General features: G+C 48.7%; 1 long non-coding RNA gene across 2 annotated transcripts in view; it reads right to left on the bottom strand.

Annotated features, from left to right (window-relative positions):
- Positions 1–5,460: 5,460 nt before the first annotated feature.
- Positions 5,461–21,589, bottom strand: part of LOC113628356 (uncharacterized) — a 54,373-nt gene continuing 38,244 nt past the window's right edge. The window contains exons 3-4 of one of the 2 annotated variants that reach the window (XR_003436017.1): positions 13,347–13,429; positions 5,461–8,536 (exon numbers count right to left, since the gene is read on the bottom strand). This is a non-coding gene — a long non-coding RNA (uncharacterized LOC113628356). Of the gene's footprint in view, positions 13,430–21,589 lie in introns of both variants that reach the window. The other variant, XR_003436016.1, reaches the window with a different exon arrangement.

Genomic DNA, 21,589 nt, shown 5'->3' with positions numbered 1-21,589 from the left:
GTGGCGCACAGGCTCCGGACACGCAGGCCCCTCTGATCATACTTTTTTAATTTCAGAAACTCATTTATTTTTATAAAGTTAGTTTAATGGGGCTTCCCTGGTGGCGCAGTGGTTGAGAGTCCGCCTGCCGATGCAGGGGACACGGGTTCATGCCCCGGTCCGGGAGGATCCCACATGCCGCGGAGCGGCTGGGCCCGTGAGCCATGGCCGCTGAGCCTGCGCGTCCGGAGCCTGTGCTCCGCAAAGGGAGAGGCCACAACAGTGAGAGGCCCGCGTACCGCCAAAAAAAAAAAAAAAAAAAAAAAAAAAAAAGTTAGTTTAATGGTCATTGTGTGTAACTACAGACAAATTGCAGCATGTCCAGACTATACCGACATCAACAACCTCCTACACCTTTAAAAAGTTATAGACGATGTATCACCCATTGGCCTGATCACATTCAGTAAAAGAAATATTTATACACATGCACAGAAAAAAAGAATAGAAGTTGTTAAGAGTTGTTAGCTCTGGGTGGTAGAATAATATGTGATTTTAAAAAATTATTTGTGTAAGTTTTCTAAAATGAACACTTATCATTTTCTAAAATGAAAAAAATAAAGGTAAAGGAAGAAAAGGCTCAGTGGTCTTTGTATTTGTATGTCATGCGCACTGTTTGGATACTGTTAGGAATGCCTGAAATATCGATGTAAAGTCTTGTAATACAGGCTTCCAGAGTATCATCTAAGCTCCAAAAACTTCAGCTTGTTACTCTAATAATATGTACATTTGAACTGATTTACAGGGCTCTGGAAGTTAATGCTTTACTTTGAAGGGGGGAAAAATCATTCTGCAGCTTAACAGGAAAAGGATATCCTCTCTGCAGCTTGAAAGGAAACCAGAGCTGATGATTTATAAAAAATGTATTAGCTGCAAGATAAGAAACCCATCTGAGGTCTAAGTGCATTTGACACATCAGTTCAAAAAACAATTCCGCCAGGGCCTTTGGGATTTGGGGAGAATGGCTACCTAGGAAAAAGAAAACGGGTGGGTTCCTATAACAAATGAAACTGAGACACAGGCAGCAAGACTATGACAGTCTTCACTCACATGCTTATCCCTCTGTGCAAGGTGACAGGGACCTAACCGGAGACGTGCTTTGGAAAACAGACTGAAGGCTGTCAGGCCCACAAGTACTGCCCACTCTCTGTGAATACCAGCCGACACGTATTGGACACAGAGTCCAGGCCAGGCACTGTTCTCATGCTTTAAAGTCCAGTTTAATTCATGTAGTCCACAAAGCCATCCTGTGAAGGAACTACTGCGGTTATCCCAATTGAACAGATGAAAAACGTGAGGCTGTTTGTTCCAGTTCACTAAGGAGTCGTTTTTAGCCAAGACTTGAGTCCAGGGAGTGTGACTCCAGGTCGCATTCATCTAGACATTCAGTAAAGTGTTCAGAATAACCCCACTGAAAGTCCAGGCCTGTCTGAGTTGCCTTTACCATGCCCTTTATACTTCAGTTTGCACAAAAGCATTGAACCAGAAATGATAACACTGTCCTAAGTATTTTACAGATAAGAATTCAGTGGATCTCCGTTCTAAGCCTGGAAGTACTACTATTATCCTCCCCATTTTACAGATGCGGAGACTGGGTTACAGAGAGCTTAACTAACTTGCCCAAAGAGCTAATAAGTGGCAGAGCCAGGATTCAAACGCAGGCATTCTGACCTAGAGCCTATGATTCTAATCTCTGTGCTACAGGACGTACGTCTGTGTACATGTCTTGGATGTTTGTTCTATGTCAGGCCTTGTTTTAAGTGTTTTCATTGAATCATCTCGTTTGAAATATCCCCAACACACTGTCAGAAAGAGCCGGGGAAGTAGCTAGTGTCTTAACCTGACAACAGGTTCTTTGTTAAAAGGTTTCCAAAAGCACATAGCAAAGTGGTCCACAGAGGGAGTTTTGTAATCAGAATGACCACGGTTTAAATACTGGCTCTACCATTTACTAAGCTCGGCTTTTTTTTTTTTTTTTTTTTTGGTACGCGGGCCTCTCACTGTTGTGGCCTCTCCCGTTGCGGAGCACAGGCTCCGGACGCGCAGGCTCAGTGGCCATGGCTCACAGGCCCAGCCGCTCCGCAGCATGTGGGATCTTCCCGGACCGGGGCACGAACCCGTGTCCCCTGCATCGGCAGGCGGACTCTCAACCACTGCGCCACCAGGGAAGCCCTCGGCTATCTTTTTATCCCTAATTTCCTCCCCCTCTCCACTGTCCATCCGTCCACCAAAAGAATTAGAGGAGACAGACTGAAATGGAGGTCAGACTATCCCCAGCATAATGAAAGCCACTGAAAGCCCCTCACTTCGGTGGGGAGACATTTGCAGCAGGTGGCAGGGCTGGGGAAGCCGGAAGGGCGTGATGCCCCAAATCAATTGTTCTCGGAGTGTGATTCCCCAGACCGGCAGCATCAGCACCACCTGGGAACTTGTTAGCGATGCAAAACCTCCAGCTCCGCCCCGGACCTGCTGACCTAGCAGCTCCTGGGTGAGGCCCGGTGCCTTTGAACACGGCCTACAGGCCAACCAGACGCACAGGAAAGTTTGGAAGCCACAGTCCTAGGAGACCTGGGCAGTATGGCAAGGCCCCAACCTCAGAGCACGACATGGATGACCAGTAACTTGTGACTACGGATAACAACGTGAAGTCGCTCCCTTAGTGCGTCAGAGCAGATTCAAAGCTTTCCCTGTGATAGCATCACTGCCCCTTGCATTCTCATTGGAGAGAACGGGAAGGCAGTACAGAAGCAACCGGAAGTGCCAGTTCCCCCCAGTGACTGGTGGAGGCGGGACAAGCGTAGGGAAAAGTTCAGACCCAGCCCCCTCTTTTTTGGCTGCTGGATTGAGGCCCCTAGAGTCTGGGCAGGGACTAACCCCAGAACTCTCACCTCCTTGGGCCACATACTCAGCCGGTCACTCCCTCCCAAGACCCTCTCGGCGGCTGTGTTCCTCCCCCCGGACCTCCCCTCCGTCCCTTCCATGGTTGCCCTAGACAGTCATGTTAGCCACCCAGCAGCCCTGACCGGCACTCCGCCCTCCAGGGTGACCCAAACAGGATGTCCAGGAGGTGGGGAAGCACCAGCTGAGAAGAAACCAAACCCACAAATCCCAAGACACTCAGCAAACCGACAGCTATTTACCAGGCCCCTACCTCGGAGGGCCCTGCACCAGGAAAGGGGACTAAAAGTACCTAGCACCTGGTTACTGCTTTTAGGGGGTAGTTGAGGAGGCAGGACATCAACCCAGCACAACTGCAGAGGCAGGACAAGCTCCAGGGGCTCTGGATACGCAGTTCCTCTAACCACCAGTAGAAAATAGTCGGGGAAAAAAAATTCCAGAAAGTTCCAAAAAGCAAAACTTGAATTTGCCCCATGCCTGGCAACTATTTACATTGTATTAGGTATTAATTGTATTAGATGAGTTATATGCAAATACTAGGCCATTTTATATAGGGGACTTGAGCATCTGAGGATTTGGGTATCCGTGGGGGTCCTGGAACCAATCCCCTGGCTGACTGTATATATAGAGGCATGGGAGGAAATGAAGCTTGCAGCCAGGTGGTCAAAAACCTTGGAAACCAGAGTAAGGAATTCCAAATTGATTCCATAGGCCAGGGTTTCCCCAAAGTGTTAGTATATTTCTCAGAATATTCTCTTGGTAGAATTTTAACAGATGTTATGGGACTGAATGAGTTCTAGTACCAAATCCAATGTGGGGAGGGGATCCCACACCAACAAGCGATTCTCGGGACACCAGCTGGGTGTCCTACAATTCAGCTCCGTTCCCACAGTGCCTACCCAGACAGCATCAGATCCCACAGGCGAGGGACTCAGTCCTAGGTGACTACCACTCCGACTCCAGGCACGAGTCCAGGTTGCCATCTATGCTTCTGACCAACTGGCTATAAATCAGAGGTTGCTACAACCTTCTCAGGTTCGAGTACTTTGCTAGAGCAGCTCACAGAACTCAGAGAAACATTTTACTTACCGGATCACCAGTTTATTACGAGAGGCTGTAACTCAGGAACGGCCAGACGGAAGAGATGCACAGCGCAGGGCAGTGGGAAGGGGCTGGGAGGTTCCATGTCCTCTCCAGGCACCACTGTTGCGGCAGCTCCATGTGTTCACCAACCCAGAAGCTCTCAGAACCCCATCCTTTTGATTTTTTACGGAGGCTTCCTTACGTAGGCATAAGTGATTACATCATTGGCTGTCAGCCCCTCTCCACTGGGTGCAGGGGTGGGACTCAAAGGTGCAACCCTCCAATCACAGGGTTGGCTGTGTGGCAAGCAGCCCCCCCCATCCTCAGGTGCTTCCAAAAGTTACCTCATTAGCATAACAAGAGACACCTCTGAAGCTCTCACAAGCTCATAGGTCTTAGACATTCTGGATTGGACAGTTTCACAGGTATCTCACCTGCAGGACCTCTTCGATTGTAAATCTCTGGAGGCTGCGTTTTACAGACATTTCAATATAGAACCCTTTTTCAGAGGACTAATGCTCCATGTAACAAACTCAGTTTGTAGATTTCAGTTGGTGGGTTGGTGGGTCTGTTCCCGCTGTGATCTCCTCAGTAGCTTGTTGAGAATATGGCTTGGGAGATCTCACAGCAACTCTGAAGCAGAAATACTGCCCCAGGTGAGTCCAATGTATCACCAAGCTTGGGGATGAGCGGTTTCCATTGTTGCAGCTGAATGCTATGGGCCAATGATGATGGGAAGGGACAGGTGGGAGGAAGGAGGAATAATAAGCATGGCTTAGACGTGGGGCCCGTGAGGGGATCTGGAGTGTCACCTACAAATTGGTACTTGCCATCTACCTCTACAAGGATTCAATTATGAGCCGCTGCAGCTGCTGACCTCCAACACCCCCCAAAGGGAGCTCAGGGTGAAGATCAGAAATGAGGCAGTCTGTGCTCTAGAGAAAACTGGCAGAACAGATCTTCAGATAGGTATTTTCAGGTGAAGATTTTCTGAGCCCAATTCTTGCATCTCCTCGTATCTAGAAAAGCACTAAAATCCTTCATGGTGACGTCTGCACCTCATGACTAGCAGTAACCTTCACGAGACTAGCAGAAACCTTCTACAAAAAAATATGTGCTTGACCGCATGCACTCCCCCTTTACCAAAATCACATATATACTGACCTTCCCCCCCAGCTCTTTGGAGCAGTTTCTCAGAGCTGTCTGAAATCCTGTCTCCCGGGCTATAGTTCTCATTTTGCCCCAAATAAAACTTAACTCACCATTCTCATGTTGTGCATTTTTTTCAGCCAACAGGAGGCAGTGAGGGGATATGGGGGCCATGAGGGGATATGGAAACCCTGAGGGGGAGGAGAGGTACGCCGTCAGGAACAGAACAGAGATTGGAAGGAAAACCTCACTTCTTAGTAGAAACAACCCACACTTGTGGAGGGGCTCGTGGTTAGGAAAATGATCTCCATTTTTCTTGGTTTAAGGAAACCAGGACTAAGTGGATAGGCACTTGTTTTTCTTTACACTGTCCCATATCTGACTGCTCTCTTCACTCTGAGCAATTGCTAGAGTGACGCGGGACCATTAGCATACCCAGCAGCAGCGGCAGGGATGCCTGTACCAGCAGCAGGCACTGGCCCAGACCTCGCTCGGGGGCCGACCTGGCTGTGGTCACTGCCGTGCAGCCCCCGGAATGCCATTTTCCTGCCCTTTTTCCAACTGGTTCCCCGGCCTTCCCCCCTGCCTATTGTGTGAGCTACCCCATCTCCCTCCATACCTACCTTTTCTAAGTTAGCCAGAGTAGGTTTCCACGGCTTCTAAAAAGCTTGACTTGAATGAGAAAGGTCAAGTGTGGGCATGAACGTCCACTTCAAAATTCAAATCTTCCGCTGTGCCTGGCTGGGGCATTGAAAAATATAATGAGTTCGAGTTTAGTCTTATGATAATGTCAGTGATGAATGTTCAAGTGGGAATTTCCAGTAGGCATTTGGAGATGCAGGACTAGTGTATGGAATAGAGGTCAAGGTAGAAATATGGGTTTAGGGAACAATTCCACTGAAATCATGGATATGAATGAATAGCTTGTAACAGGTCAAGCTGTGACAGGAAGCAACTGAAAGCACTCTGGTGATCCAAGGCGAATAGATTCGCTTGAAAAGTCCTAAGAAGAGCTTTGGAAAGAGAAGAAGCACGGCTTGGCCGAGGAAAGTGGAAAGGCAAGACATTTGAGAAGACTCTGAGGTGGATGCCGCCTACGTTTAGAGAGGCAATTTCTTAATATCGAGGGGAAAAGTAACAGTAATACAAAAAAAAAAAACCTTTCACTCAACAGTATGTTTGGTATGATCCCATTTTATTTTATTTTTTAAATGTATATATTTGCATCAGTCTGGAAGGATCTACGTCAAAGCATTTGCAGTGGTTATCTCTGGATGCTACAATGACAATTTTTGTTTCCTTGTTTTCTTATTTTCCACATTAAGCATTCATTGATTTTTTTTTCCAGATACAATTCATAAAGCATAAAATTCACCATTTTAGAAGGTATAGTTCAGCGTCCTGAGAATATTCACAAAGTTGTATGACCATCATCACTCTCTAATTGCAGAAAATTTTCATCCTTCCAAAAAGAAACCCTGTGTCCATTAGCGGTCGCTCCCCATTCCTGCCCTCCCTCCCAGCCCTAGGCAACCACGAATTACTTTCTATCTCTATAGAGCTGTTTATTCTGCATGTTCCGTATGAATGAAATCATGCTGTATGTAGCCTTTTGCGACTGGTTTCTTTCCATCAGCATCATGTTTTCAGGGTTTATCCATGTTGTAGCTTGTGTCCGTACCTCACTGTCCCTTGTTGCCAAATAAAATTCCCTGGCACGGCTGTCCCATATGTTGTTTATCCATTCATTAGTTGCTAGACACTTGAGCTGTGTCTTTCCACCTTTCCACTACGGCAAATAATCCTGCGGTGAACATTTATGAACCAGTTTTTGTATGAATGCATGTTTTCAATTCTCCTGAGTATATACCTAGGAGTGGAACTGTTGGGCCATATCTGTTTAACTTTTGAGGCACCACCAAAGAGTTTTCCAAAAGGTCTACACTCTTTTACATTCCCACCAGCAAAGTAGGAATGTTCTGGTTACTCCACCTTCTCCCTATAACACCTGTTCGCTTGTTAGCATCACTTTTTAGAAAGGATGGAGAAAACGTGTGCTAAGGGGGCCCAAGACCCACCTTTCTTTTCAACAAACTTAATCCTTTTTGTGATTTTTCCACAGACGAAAGGTAAAGCAGGCAAGCATTCTTCTGTAAGAATATGATAGAGAAGTTGGCATTTATTGGATTCTTATTGGCCTCTGGGAGGGTTAATGTCGAACTCTGTGCGTGTATTATCCTATTGAATATTTACAGAAAACACTGAGTTTGGAACCTATTCTGGAGATGAAGAATGAGGTTTCGAGGTGAAGTGACTTGAGCGTAATGACACTGACCCAAATCCGAAATTCTTAACCATCCATTGCGACAGCTAAAAACCCGCCTCTCCTTCTGCTGAGTGTTTCTGGCTGTACACACCATGTGTCATTTCCATATTTTCCCAGGGAAAAAAAAACCTTTCTCAAGATGATTTTTCACAAGTAAGTCAGGTACAATTTATCATACTGTTAATGCAAACATATTCTGGAGATGCAAAACCTATAGCATATGTATAAATAACTTGACTCAGCAGTGTAAACATTAATTCAATGCTTTTTTAAAAAATGAACAAGCGGGTCCCACCCCCTGCGCCCAGAACGGAGCCCGCGTTTCCACAGAGCTGGAACTCCCGCAGCTCGGGGTCTCTTCCCTCCGCCGTCACGGAAGTGCCCCGGAGGCCGAGGGGAGGGCGGCCTCACTGAGGCTGCCGGCTCTGGAGGGGCCCCGGCGCCGAAAAAAAAAAAAAAAAAAAAGAACAACCTTGTTTCTCTGAGTGATGTGATACTTCTCTCCTGCTGGATATTTTATCGGCGCATTGGTGCCAATAGGAATGGGTTCTAAAACTGATTAGCCCAGAGAAAGACTAATCAAATAAATCTCAAGTTAGCCATGCTTTCAATTTTGTTTTGAAGTGAGATTTTTTTTTTCCAGCTGTGCCTTATTTCCCAAAGAAAGCATGGTAGATTTTGTGTTCGAAAACACATTCGCCTCTGTGACTTCCAATGACAGCAGAACCAATTCTGTTTTGTAACTGGCCAATGTCAGCTCCTGAGATAGACCCATGGAAGAAGAGGGATGTGAATAAGATCTGAATAAAGCATATTATTAGATCTCAAAGAGAATCAATAGAATTTAATGTCGTTTTCCTTGCCTTGCGTCAATAAAGCAATGCTGTTAGGAAGGCATTACAATCTTGTCTTGTCTTGTGGGTTTGAAAGCTTCTTTTGTTGTGGTGGGGATGGTCGATTTGCCTGAGTCGCCTGTCCTAAGGACTGATTTGTTTGGTTTTGTAACGCATCACCCCTGCATCTGTAACTTAAGGCTCAGAACACCTAGGGAGATAAATAGACGTTATTTTCATTATCTGTGCTTTATAAATAAATTTTAACCTGGAAAGATGACATGGCCTAAGTCACACATTCAGCTGCATGTGGCAGGTTGATGCACAATTCTGGGCTGAACCTTAATCTGCTTAAAATCAGGAGAAATCTGGAAAACCACAGGCGCACCCATTATCTCTCTGCTGGTGAAATTGAGCCCAGTTGGTTCAAGGGCTCTAACGGGCCGAATTGGCCCCAGAATTCATATGTTGCATCCATACACCCCCAGGACCTCAGAATGTGACTGTATGTGGAGATAGGGCCTTTAAAGAGGTAATTAATTTAAAGTGACATGACTAGGGTGGGCCCTAATCCAATATGACTGGTGTCCTTATAAGAAGGGGAAATTGGGACACAAGACACGTACAGCGGGAAGACGACGTGAAGACACAGGGGGAAGACAGCCAACCACAGGCCAAGGAGAGAAGCCTGGAACAGACCCTTCTGTCACAGCCCTCAGCAGGAGCCAACTCTGCCCACACCTTGATCTCAGGTTTCTAGCCACCAGATGTGAGACAAGACATTTCTGTTGTTTAAACGGCCTAGTCCGCAGGACTTTGTTACGGCAGCCTGAGCAAACGAATACAGGGCCCTCTGCTGCCACTCTGCTGCTGATGAGCGTCAGGCCCCGGGTCTCGTGACATTCATCTCAATGCCCCAAGATCGTGCTTTTGAGGCTTACTGAGCGAAACCCAGAAACCACAGTGCTCACAGACATCGTATTTATGTTAGATACCATGGAGGTCAGTCTCCTCTCTGGTCAGAGCATCATCCCCCAGAAAATCTGAATGCAGGATTTGAGCTATCTGGTCAACCGGTCTGACATCCGACCTTTCTTGCTCCAGTGCTCTTGCTGGGGAAATTTTCTCCAGGGAAATCTTCATTCCTGTCTGGATTCCCAGTTGTGCTGACTCAGACCCTCTTTTCGGACATCCTGTGATTTTTGTGAAAGACGACCCTCTGCTCTTGTCAAGCGCACGCCTCTCTCCCCTGGGGCAGAGTCCTACCTCTGCACTGGGGCCCTTCTTCAGAGGAAGGAGGAAGAGAGAGGGATGGGGCACCGTGCCTAGTTCAGGCACGTCTCACTTAATCTTCACCTCCCTGAGGGGAAGCTCCCTGAGGGGAAGCTACCATCACCTCCATTTGCTAGATGGAGAAACTGAGGCACATACCAGTTAATCACTCACCCCAAATTCACACAGCTCGCAAGTGGGGGAGGTAGATTTGCCTTCCGCTCTCCGACTCAGGCCTGTGCTTCTGCTACCTCAGAATGCCATTGAGAGAGAGGCAACCAGATTACCATCCTCCTTACAGACCCCACACATCCCAAGACAACAAAGGTGAAAAGGCCCAGTGAGGACCTTGCTGAGCTGGGGCTCATGACATTTTGTCTCTGGAAGCTTCAGATAACACCTCTCCATGGCTGATGGCGTACTTTCTATGGAGCTCTAAACAGCGCCACTGAAAGGGTGGTCTGCAGCAGGAGGCCCTCAAAGGTTCGTTCGGTCCCTGCTCCAGAATGAGATGGAGACAGAAAGCAAGCAGGAGCATTCAGGGGCATTCATGCCAATTCAACAGCAATGCTAGGGCATGGAACCCAATCATAAAAAAGAAAATGAGCTTGTATTTCATACAATCATCTCATTTTTCTCAGCACACATCATACTTCATTGCAAATAACGAAACTGGTCCTTGGGACTTCCCTGGCGGTCCAGTGGTTAGGACTCGGCACTTTCACTGCCATGGCCCTGGGTTCAATCCCTGGTCGGGGAAGTAGGATTCTGAAAACTGAGGGGGGCGGCCAAAAGAAAAAAAAAAAAAAAACTGGTTCCTTACCATGGACACCTTGAGAAGCACTGCTCAGAGGCCAGCATAAATGAATAGGGAGACAAAGAGATGATGGGGAGGCATGGAGCCCAGGTGTTATGGGCTGAATGTCTGTGTCCCCCCCAAAATCCACATGTTGAAGCCCTGACCCCCAGTATGATGGTATAAGGGGGTGGGGCCTCTGGGCGGAAATTAGGTTTAGATGAGGTCATGAGGGTGAGGCCCCCATGATGGGATTGGTGCCCTTTTAAGAGGAAGAGACACCAGAGTGTTCTCTCTCCGCCCTGTGAGGACACAGCGAGAAGGTGGCCGTCTGCAAGCCAGGAGGAGAGGCCTTACCAGGAACCAAGTCTGCTGGCACCTTGATCTCAGACTTCCAGCCTCCATAAGTGTGAGAAATAAATGTGTGCTGTTTAACCCCCCAGTCTGTGGTATTTTACTATAGCAACCCGAACGGACAAAGACTCTGGCTCTGCTACTGACAACCCAAGGCCCTGTTGCTGAGGCTGAGCCTCCTGCCGTCTGGCGCTTCCTTTACTGGCAGCATTTCCCCCCTTGGGTCCTTAACAAAATTGGCAGGGTTCCCATGACATGACATGACAAAGCCAGTTCCCCAGGACACAAACCTGTCCCTACAAGGTGCTGGGTTTGAAGGCAGGTCCTAGGACACATCACACGCCATCCCCTTCCTACTGCCTAACTTGGGGGCCACAACCTGCCCTCGTGCCATCCCTCAGGTCTCCATCTCAGGAAGGAAGGGCTGGGGGTCATAATCCCATCCCTCCCACAAAGCCAGTCCCACCTCGAGGTGGGATTCCTTTTGGAAACTCTCCTACCCCATTCTTAGCAACCTTAAATCTCCTTATAGCAATCATTTCCTCCTCTTCGGTACAAATGGTACGTTCCACTTCTCTGCATTTGTGAAATAAATTTGTATCAAGAATAAGACCATTTTTATATAACGCAACGTGCCTGAGACTGATTTTGTTGTTGTTTTAGAGAAAGGTCCAGATGCTTTAAAAGTTTATGAACAGCCACCCAGCTCTCGACAGCAAGCAGAAGCCTGCAGCTCCCATCACTCATTTCTCAATTATCCTGGGAGAAGTAGGTCAGGGATGAAAGCAGGCCCGGGAGGCTGGGGGGTGTAGCAGGACAGCAGGAGACTGGCCCTGCTGTTAACGAGGGTGACCTTGGGTAAGTCTGTGACCCGCCCTGTACCTGGTTCCCCACAAGGGTTTGGAGCTCTGTGACCCCATCCTTCTTGATAAGGTCACTTTCTACAGTGGCCATCCTGTCCTTTAGATTAAACAAGAAGCCAAATGGCCTGAAATGAGCCTCCCTCCCCGCCCCCTTCCTTCCCCAGGCTGTCTTGTTAATAGGAAAGTAGCCAGAAGGGTAAGCAGCCGATAGAAGGAAGAGACCCCCCCGGACGAACAGCCAGTCCTTCGAGGGAACCTCACCCCCGAGGGCCGGGGGGACGGCGGCTTCAGCCTCCTGGGCTTCCCAGCAAAGTCTGTGCTTGTCTCTGTAGTTGCTGCTGCCCGCGAAGCTGGACCTGGCTTCTCTTTCCTGCCTAACAGACACCGTGGTTCCCATCAGCCTCAGGCCGCTCCCCCTCCTGGAGGTTCCTTCCTCCTTCCTCCCCTGCATCCTGTGCACTCTCTTCCCACGGCCCCAGTTCTCCCGCCCCCGCCCTTCGACCCCTACCTAGCGCTTACAGCGTACAAAGCACGTGCATCGAATCCTCGCGATGCTGTTGATTTATTGGCTTCTGAACAAAAATCTCCAGGTCTGGGGAGCTGAGTGTAATTTTTGCCTCCGGTCCCCTGTCTACCCTGGGCCACCACAATCAGAGGGGGCTTGGGGACATCAGACACTGTAGGTACAGGCCGTTCTTCCTGTGAGCCCGGGGTGGAGAGCTCCCTTTTATAAACATGGAAAGTGAGGCTCACTTGGTTGCCTGGGCACAGATTGGATGCCCTGGGGTGTCCACTGGTTTTTAAAAAAAAAAAGCACAGGCTGGTCACGTGCTGACTCAGGGCCAACGCAGAGCCAGTAAGGGGCAGAGGCGGGCTCAGCCCTGGGTCTGTGTGATGCCAAAGCCCCTCTCCTCCACCAGACGTCCCACTCTGGCCTCTGCCCTTACCCCTCGGGGGTGTGGCCTCTAGGATGCCCGAGCAGCTCGGAAAGGTAGCAGACACAGAGCCTCTGGGATGCCCAGTGGAGAAGGAGGGTCCAGACGAGGAGAACCAGCTCTCCACCCGGAAGCCGCAGAAGGCCTGCCCTTCACCTACACAGCAGATCAGAGGCAGCTGCCGGGAGCCCAGGGTGGTCCCACCAGGAAGCGGGGGTGGGGATTGGGCTGGGTTGAGTTGGGACAGCTCAGTGACTAGGGACACTGGATACTTGATGGGGCTGAGGACACTGACAGGTCCGTCCTGCCCCAAATGCCACTAGGGCCCCTGAAGAATCACGAGCCCCTTCAGCCAGCTTCTCCTTTTGCATTTGACCCCTCACTGCCATCTTGACACTGGCCCATAGGACACCGTCCAGCGCTTCTGGGGCCCATGGCCTGCTCTCAGGCTGCTGGAGAAGCAAGGCATTCAGAAGCCCGTGACCAGCCCTCCCTGCGCTCGGGGCTTTTAATCTCCTTAATTGAAATTGATTGGCCTCTTGGGAGGCAGCTCTGCATTGGCCCTGAGCTTCAGCAGGTGATCAACTCCTGCTTCCTTCTTTGAAAGACCAGTTCACACACCAGGGCATCTGATCTTCTCCCTGAATCCTGGGCCCCTTTCCTGACCAGGAGCAAAACCAGAAACAGGCACACTTCACAAAACAGCTCAGGAAATAAAAGCGCCCGATAAAAATAAGGGGAGAATATTCCAGTCCCATGGTGGCTCGGCATTATACAAAAGGCCAGTCAAAACCCCATTACCAAGGAAAGATGTAATCACACGGGGACAGAGCTGCCGCAGCTCACAAGATAAACAGGCTGGGCTGGAGCATCTCGAGCACCGGCTGCAGAAAAGATAAAAAGGGAAGAAAAGTGAAAGCCCATCTCAAGTTAAAAGCAAACCAAACATCGAGAGAACGGTTCGAGCGTCCGGATTCGCGTTCATCTAGACACATAACAGCCCACTCCCCACCCCCAAGTGGCTGGGGCTGCTTTAAAAACCGGTTTGGTCCGTCATACCTTCTAATAGGGCCCCTTCCTTACCAGGCTGATCACATATCCTGGAAACATCCCTCTGGGGGTTCCCCTGGGATGGGCCGCTGGGTCATTTCACCAACTGGGAGCTGGGTTTGAAAGGGCTGTGCTGGGGGACTCGGGCCACCTTATGGTTTCCCAGCCCTGGGCTCTGTCCCTGCACTGGCTGCACAGGGTGGCACCAGGATACAAGACTCACCTTAGAGGTAAGGAAACACAGGCCTGACGAGGTAGGTAATCATTGGGAGTGACAAACTCATCCTAAGACCATCTTGCCGCCTGGCCTTCTAAAGATCAAGTTGAAGGGACCAGGATGTACCATCCCCAAATATGCCACTGTGGCGTAAGGATTACTTTAAACTGAAGGCAAGTGAGAATGAACAAGACACAGGATGAGTTCTTCCTCCCCTTTTCTGCCTAAAAGCAGGGCATAAAATTCCCTTGGTGAAGGCTTCCCCCTCTCGTGTACTAGAAAGAGGAGAGAGACTCTTATCACCAAGACAGAGTTGTCACTGAGATGAATCTGCAGAAACAGACCTTATTCAAATAACCCACAAGAATTCCCTGGCGGTCCAGTGGTTAGGGCTCCACGCTTCCACTGCAGGGGTCATGGGTTCGATCTATGGTCAGGGAACTAAGATCCCACAAGCCCCTCGGGATGCCCAAAAATTTTTTAAAAACAAAACAAACAAAAACCATTATCTTCCATTAGTTTCCTCCTTATATTTCCTAGTCACTTCTCCACAATGTATTGTCTCTAGAAGCCTAAACCTCCTTTCCTTTGTTGAAGAAGATGAGATATAAATGCCCAAATTGAGCCTCCTCTTTGAGTTTCACTTTTTTCTGTGAACTCTGTGCATGTAAAATATTAATCAAATTCATCTTCTTTTTCTCCTGTTAATCTGTCTTTTGCTGGTTAAATTCGCAGGCCCTCAGGTACTGAACATAAGAGAGTATGTATCTTCATCCTCCCCAATGAAGTCCAGAGATTCAGATTTTAAAAGCAGAGATCCAACTTGTTTGCTGCAGAAAACTCCATTTTTAAGTAAATTCAAGTTGAAAGTGGCTCTTAATCTCCTCTTTCTCTAGCAGCAAGAACATGACAGAAGGATGAAGCAGAGGGTGAGCTCTGCAAAAACAAGGGCCACATCTGTCTCAGTCATCATGGAGCTAGTGTCTAAGGGTCCCTAACATATAGTAGGCACTCAATAAACATGTGTTGAATAAGTGAATAAGTCAACGAATAGAGGGATGGGTGGGTGTACATTGGATCAAATAGGGTTGGAACAACTGCACTGTGCAGAAAGTACAATTGTAGCTTACTGAATACAGGCTCCCATAAAATACCACCAAGACAGCCTGTTGATAAAGCAAAGCTCCCGGCAGTAAGAGAGGTCACTACTTGGCAGTCTTGACGGCGTCTCTGAGTCAGGCCGGTGAAGTCAGGATATTCAGCTGGTCGAAGGTGGGTCTTTCAGTGTGGGAATCATAAGGACGGTGTTAAGTCTCCTGATGTAATAGTTCAGGATTGTGGAAACAGCAAGGTGTGTTAACAGTCATTCGATGTTATCTATTGAAAGGCTAAGCAGTTTTAAGTGGGTTTGGGGGAAGTTCCTAAAATAATAAAATTATTTGCAGCTTTTATCTTCCTGGGCAAGCGTTTCCACAATGCTCACACCACATTGGTAAAGACAGCGGAATCAAGTCATGTTGTTGAAGACTGCGTGGTACAGGTCACATTAACGCAGACGTAAGTAAGCTCTGTGGACATGGATGCTTTCCTTGAGCCAGTGACCTTGAGTAAACCACTCTCCTTCTGCACTGTGACATATACCGAGAAGTCAAAACCATGTTTGCCCACAGGAGTGCAGCAAACCTAAGTGGGCTCTAGGGTAGGTGTGGTGGCTAATTTCTGGTTAAATAGGGGTGACACGTGCTAAACCGTCCAAGGGAGAGGTGATTCAAGTATGCCTTAGACTTCAGTATCTGACAATAGCCCTGAAATAACTTACAGAGCCCAGTGCAAAACGAAAATGCAGTAAGCGGGGGCCGCTCTTCGTTGTGGCGCACAGGCTTCTCATTGCAGTGGCTTCTCTTGTTGCGGAGCACACGGGCTCTAGGCACGTGGGCTTCCGTAGTTGTTGTGGCATGTGGGCTCAGTAGTTGTGACTCGCGGGCTCCAGAGTGCAGGCTCAGTAGTTGTGGTGCACGGGCTTAGTTGCTCCGCGGCACGTGGGATCTTCCCAGACCAGGGCTCGAACCCGTGTCCCCTGCACTGGCAGGCGGATTCTTAACCACTGCGCCACCAGGGAAGTCCCAAGAAATAACCTTAACGTAAAAGGATAAATATTGTATGATTCCACTTACATGAAATACCCAGAATAGTCACATTCATAGAGACAGAAAATGCCTTAGAGGTTATCAGGGGCTGAAGGGAGAGGGAAAGGGAGAGTGATCGCTTAATGGGTTTAGATTTTCTATTTGGAGTAAGGAAAAAGGTTTGGAAATAGATAGTGGTGATGGTTGTACTAAACTGTGACTGTAATTAATATCACTCAATAGTATACTTTTTAAATTTTTATTTATTTATTTATTTTATTTAGTTTTGGCTGTGCTCAGTCTTCATTGTTGCACGTGGGCTTTCTCTAGTTGCAGTGAGCCGGGGCTACTCTCTGTGGCAGTGCGCGGGCTTCTCATCGCAGGGGCTTCTCTTGTTGCGGAGCACAGGTTCTAGGCGCATAGGCTCCAGTAGTTGCAGTACGCAGGCTCAGTGGTTATGGCATGCTGGCCCTAGAATGCATGGGCTTCAGTAGTTGCGGCACGTGGGCTCAGTAGTTGTGGCTCACGGGCTCTAGGTGTGCAGGCTTCAGTAGTTGTGGCACACAGGCTCAGTAGTTGTGGTTTGTGGGCTCTAGAGTGCAGGCTCAGTAGTTGTGGCGCATGGGCTTAGCTGCTCCGCGGCATGTGGGATCTTCCCTGACCAGGGCTCGAACCCACGTCCCCTGCATTGGCAGGCGGATTCTTAACCACTGGACTGCCAGGGAAGTCCCAATAGTATACTTTAAAATGACAAATTTTATGAAGTGTGTGGGTGTGTTTTATTTCTAATTATCGTACAACACTGGGACATATATACTTTGCCACGGTAGAAAAGTGATTAAATAAGATGGCAGCAGCAGAGCATTAGCCATGTGCAGGGCCCTTCTGAGCACGGGGCTCTGTGGGAAGCCAGCTCTGTCAAGAGGACAGAGACCCCCAAATGTGGGTGTCACGCCGCATTCTGGAGACTGAGCGCTGCCTCTGGGTCACTGAAGACCTCCTCAAAGTGCCCAGCCTCCAGAATCTTCTTGTGCTCAAACAAGGATGGTAAACACCGCAAGCCCTCACCTTCCTGCTACCCGCCACGCCCTCGCTGGCCTCCTAATATCACATCCAGATGCAGAGCTCAGGAGACTTGCCAGTGTCGGCCCTGGAGGTGACAGTGCTCATGGGATGTTTTGCCTCCTCCTTCTGACCTCAGTTACGCTACTTTGACCCTGTGGTGCCGTTCACAGGGCAGACGTGCGCAGCCAGGGATACAGAGGGAGCCACGGGGATTAGCAGGGAGACAGCGGGAGCTGTAATCCAGCTGGTAATTAGGTGACCAGCCCCCTCCCCCATTTCCCGGCATTCACTGAGCACACTCCCTCCATTCCTTCTGTTTTTGCCTCCATGCAAACTATATCCCTCACTTCTCTGGCTCTCACTCTGGATCCATTAGGTGGAACCTACTAGGGTTCCCCCGGGAGCGCTCCGGAGGGCTAAAGATGAGGGATGAGAGAGGGTGGTAGAGTGTGGCCAAGAAGGAGCTCTGGCTTGTCATCCGATTCAGTCAGAATCTACAGATAACATAGATTAGGCACCAATGAGAGGTGAGAAGGTAATAAAAAGGTGAACCAGGCATGGCCCTAGCCCGGGAAACCTGATGAAAGATTGCCTGCCACCTTTGCCTCGCGTACCTTAGATGATCAGCCCTTAATCTGGGGTTTACTGAGCAGAGACGATGCCCTTCTCGTGAGCCAAGCCAAGCACGGGTGCTCACGCGGTGAGCTTTCCAAGCCCTGAGGCCACCTGTGGCTGCTTCTCTCATTGGTGGCCTCAAGCCATTCCACCTCTGGGCATTCACTCAGTAGGAGGGTCGGAGCGCTGCTTGTTGGCCCAGGACAGACCCCAAACAAGACATTACACAGTAAAATTATATGAAGTAGTTCTCTAGCTCCGACCCTGTCTACCATTGTAGGACTCCCCGGCCACCCCAAAAGCCTCTGTCATCATTTCTGGGACATCTCATGGGGGGATCTCACGGGTATGTGTGTCCTCTCACAACCACGTGGCACACACTTCTTTCTCCAAGTCTAACTGTGGTTCCCTGCTAGGCTAGGCACTGCCCCAACCTCTCAAGGCCTGAAGGTCCCAGGAAGGTTCCTCCCCCCAGTCCTGTCTCCTGCCGCTCAGGGGTCTGCATTCAGGTTGAGGCTTCTCTTCAAGGCCCTGGACATCAAGACAGCCCACCTGCTAATGCCTGTTCTCCCTAAAGAAGAGAGAAGTCTGAATCACACGCCCCATCCTCCCCATGTTGGGCCATTGTGTACGTTTCTGAACACTCCTAATGCTGTGAGGAGCATTCAGGAGGATGATGTGTGGCCCTGCTGTGCTAAAGCTTGCCCTTCAGCAAGAATATACAGTGGAAAAAACACAGTCACTTCAGCAAGTAGTGTTGGGGAAGCTGGACAGCTGCATGTAAATCAATAAAGTTGGAACAGTCCCCTCACACCATGCACAAAAATAAACTCAAAATGGCTTAAAGGGGCTTCCCTGGTGGCGCAGTGGTTGAGAGTCCGCCTGCCGATGCAGGGGACACGGGTTCGTGCCCCGGTCCGGGAAGATCCCACATGCCGCGGAGCGGCTGGGCCCGTGAGCCATGGCCGCTGAGCCTGCGCGTCCGGAGACTGTGCTCCGCAACCGGAGAGGCCACAGCAGTGAGAGGCCCGCGGACCGCAAAAAAAAAGTAAATGCTTTGCAAACCGCCAATCACAGTGCATGGGAGAAATTGTGTCCCTTTGATCAGCTTGGCTGGACTCTTGAGTCTGGGCATTCCTGGGGATCATATGCAGGAGAGGTAATCGCAGCCTTTCTGATCATATTCCTTAAGAAGCTGCCCAGAATGTCCCCTTCCCTGGGCAGGGTGGGATTAGGAGATGCTGGGAGACCATTGTAGTAAGACCCTCCCTGCTGAGACAGCTTTTATCAGTGGCAGAGTGTGAAGGAGGGAGCTATATGTGGCGACAGAGAGGATGGGGTTGGGGGGAGAGTCCTACTGAGGAATTTGATTAGAACAGCCCAGTGCTTACTGGGGGGAGAACAAGTGGGATACCCAGCCAAGCTCAGGACAAACTTAGGTTGGCGAACTTGACCCTACTTTAGGGAGATTGGAAAGCTCTTAGGGATAGAATTCAGTGGAAACATTTGGTTTTTGATACAGAATCTTCCCACTTAAGTGAAGAGTAAATACCAAAGAAGAGACACGTGTCAGTCTGTGGAAACTGACCCATCAACCTGCTCTAGAGTAGCAAGCAGGCCTCAGAACAGGAAGACCTGTCACTTGGTACCACAGCCTCTGTCAACAGGGCTATTGTCAATGAGAAGATCAGCTGGGGAACGTCTGGGATCCCTGTTCCTACCACACGCAGGGAGGACTGACCCAAGAGAGCAAAGGAGGAAGGAACAACACGGGGTGGCGGGAGGACGAAGGAGGAGCCTGAGGAAGGAGCCGCAGTATGCCGGCCCCTGAGAGAGACCATCACAGCGTTCTAGAAACCAAAACAGCCCCCTCGCTCCATCTTTCTGCAAAGTCACCATTGAGCTCCTCCCAAACTGCTTCCTTCAAAAACTCACAGAACCCTGACTGTCCACAAAAATGTTCACCAACCCTGCCATAAGATCAGGCTATTAGGTACATCAAACTCACACCTGGAGCACAGATGCCCTCCTCCCCCTGGAACACACTCAGGAGGAAAAGGCACACATACCATCCCTTGATTTACATAAATGTCAGCCCATCACGCAGAGCAAACAAACCCTGGGCTGAATCAGAGGAAGGCAAAACCAGGGGAGCCCAGCCGTATGAATGGCCTGCTTGCCAAAGTTTAGGACGCCATGGACAAGCTTTCACAGTCTGTCCATTACTACAAGATCACTGCCGTGGCCTTGAGCCCCTACAGGGCTCTGCATGTCATATAGGCCATAAAATTAAGCCTTGGAATCCCACTACTGGGCATATACACTGAGAAAACCATAATTCAGAAAGATACATGTACCACAATGCTCATTGCAGCTCTATTTACAATGGCCAGGACATGGAAGCAACCTAAATGTCCATCGACAGATGAATGGATAAAGAAGATGTGGCACATATATACAATGGAATATTACTCAGCCATAAAAAGGAATGAAATTGAGTTATTTGTAATGAGGTGGATGGACCTAGAGTCTGTCATACAGAGTAAAGTCAGAAAGAGAAAAACAAATACCGTATGCTAACACATATATATGGAATCTAAAAAAGATGGTACTGATGAACCTAGTGGCAGGGCAGGAATAAAGACGCAGACATAGAGAACGGGCTTGAGGACACAGTGGGGAAGGAGAAGCTGGGATGAAGTGAGAGAGTGGCACTAACATATATACACTACCAAATGTAAAATGGATGGCTAGTGGGAAGCTGCTGCATAGCACAGGGAGATCAGCTCGGTGCTTTGTGACGACCTAGAGGGGTGGGAAAGAGAGGGTGGGAGGGAGGCTCAAGAGGGAGGGCACATAAGGATATATGTATACATATAGCTGATTCACTTTGCTGTACAGCAGAAACTAACACAACATTGTAAAGCAATTATACTCCAATAAAGATGTGAAAAAAAAATTAAGTCTTGGGATTATAATCTAACCCATACCTAAGGGCGGCACAAAGATCAGAAAAGCTACAGAGCTGTTCTTAGAACACTGGGTGATAAACAGCTTTCATCATCCAGAATTAACTGCCTGGAATGTGTCCCCAGCTCCCTGCATTTCTGACCCCTGGGTAATACCACCTTCTGCCTTTTTGCTCTCCCAGCCCTTCCACCAGTTTTATGACTCAATTCCCTATATTAAATCCCTCTCTGTTTGAAACGCCTAAAGTGATTTCTGGTTTTAATGACCAAACATTTACCGATGAATCCTTCTTCAATATTCTTTTTCTTTTGGATGTTTGTGTACAGGCAGACCTCCTTTTATTGTGCTTCACTTCACTGTGCTTTGCAGATACTGCATTCTTTACAAACTGAAGGTCTGTGGCAACCCTGCATCGAGCAAGTCTATCGCTGCCATTTTCCCAACAGCGTTTGCTCGCTCTGTGTCTCTGAGTCACATTTTGGCGATTCTTGCAAATTTCAAACTTTTTCATTATTATTATATTTGTCATGCTGATCTGTGATCCGTGATCTGTGATGTTACTACCACAGCTTGCTGAAGGCTCAGATGATGGTTAGTAACTTTTAGCAAGAGAGTGTTTTTTCATTAAGGTACGTACAGTATTTTTTTAGACACAATGCTATAGCACACTTAACAGACTACAGTAGCGTGTGAACATAACTTTTGCATGCACTGGGAAACCAAAAACTGTGTGCAACTCAATCTATTGATATTCGCTTTATTGCAGGGTTCTGGAACCAAACTCGCAACATTCCAAAGTACACCTGTAAACACCCAACTTTTCATGTTTGGGCGCTGTCCTTTGTCCTCACTTGGCTGAATTCTCTGACAAGTACCTTCTGCTTTTAATTTTTTCAGTTGTCAGTGTTTCTTCCCACCACCCTCTCAACATTGGCGCACTTTGCTGCTTGGCCCTAACTGGGCTCCTCTGCTTTTAGGCCACTGTTGTATTAAACTGCAGA

The sequence above is a fragment of the Aethalodelphis obliquidens genome, unplaced genomic scaffold, assembly GCF_003676395.1.
Source record: "Aethalodelphis obliquidens isolate GAN/ISIS:26980383/991018 unplaced genomic scaffold, ASM367639v1 scaffold23, whole genome shotgun sequence".
Classification (NCBI taxonomy): domain Eukaryota; kingdom Metazoa; phylum Chordata; class Mammalia; order Artiodactyla; family Delphinidae; genus Aethalodelphis; species Aethalodelphis obliquidens.
This window is presented reverse-complemented; position numbering and strand designations above follow the sequence as displayed.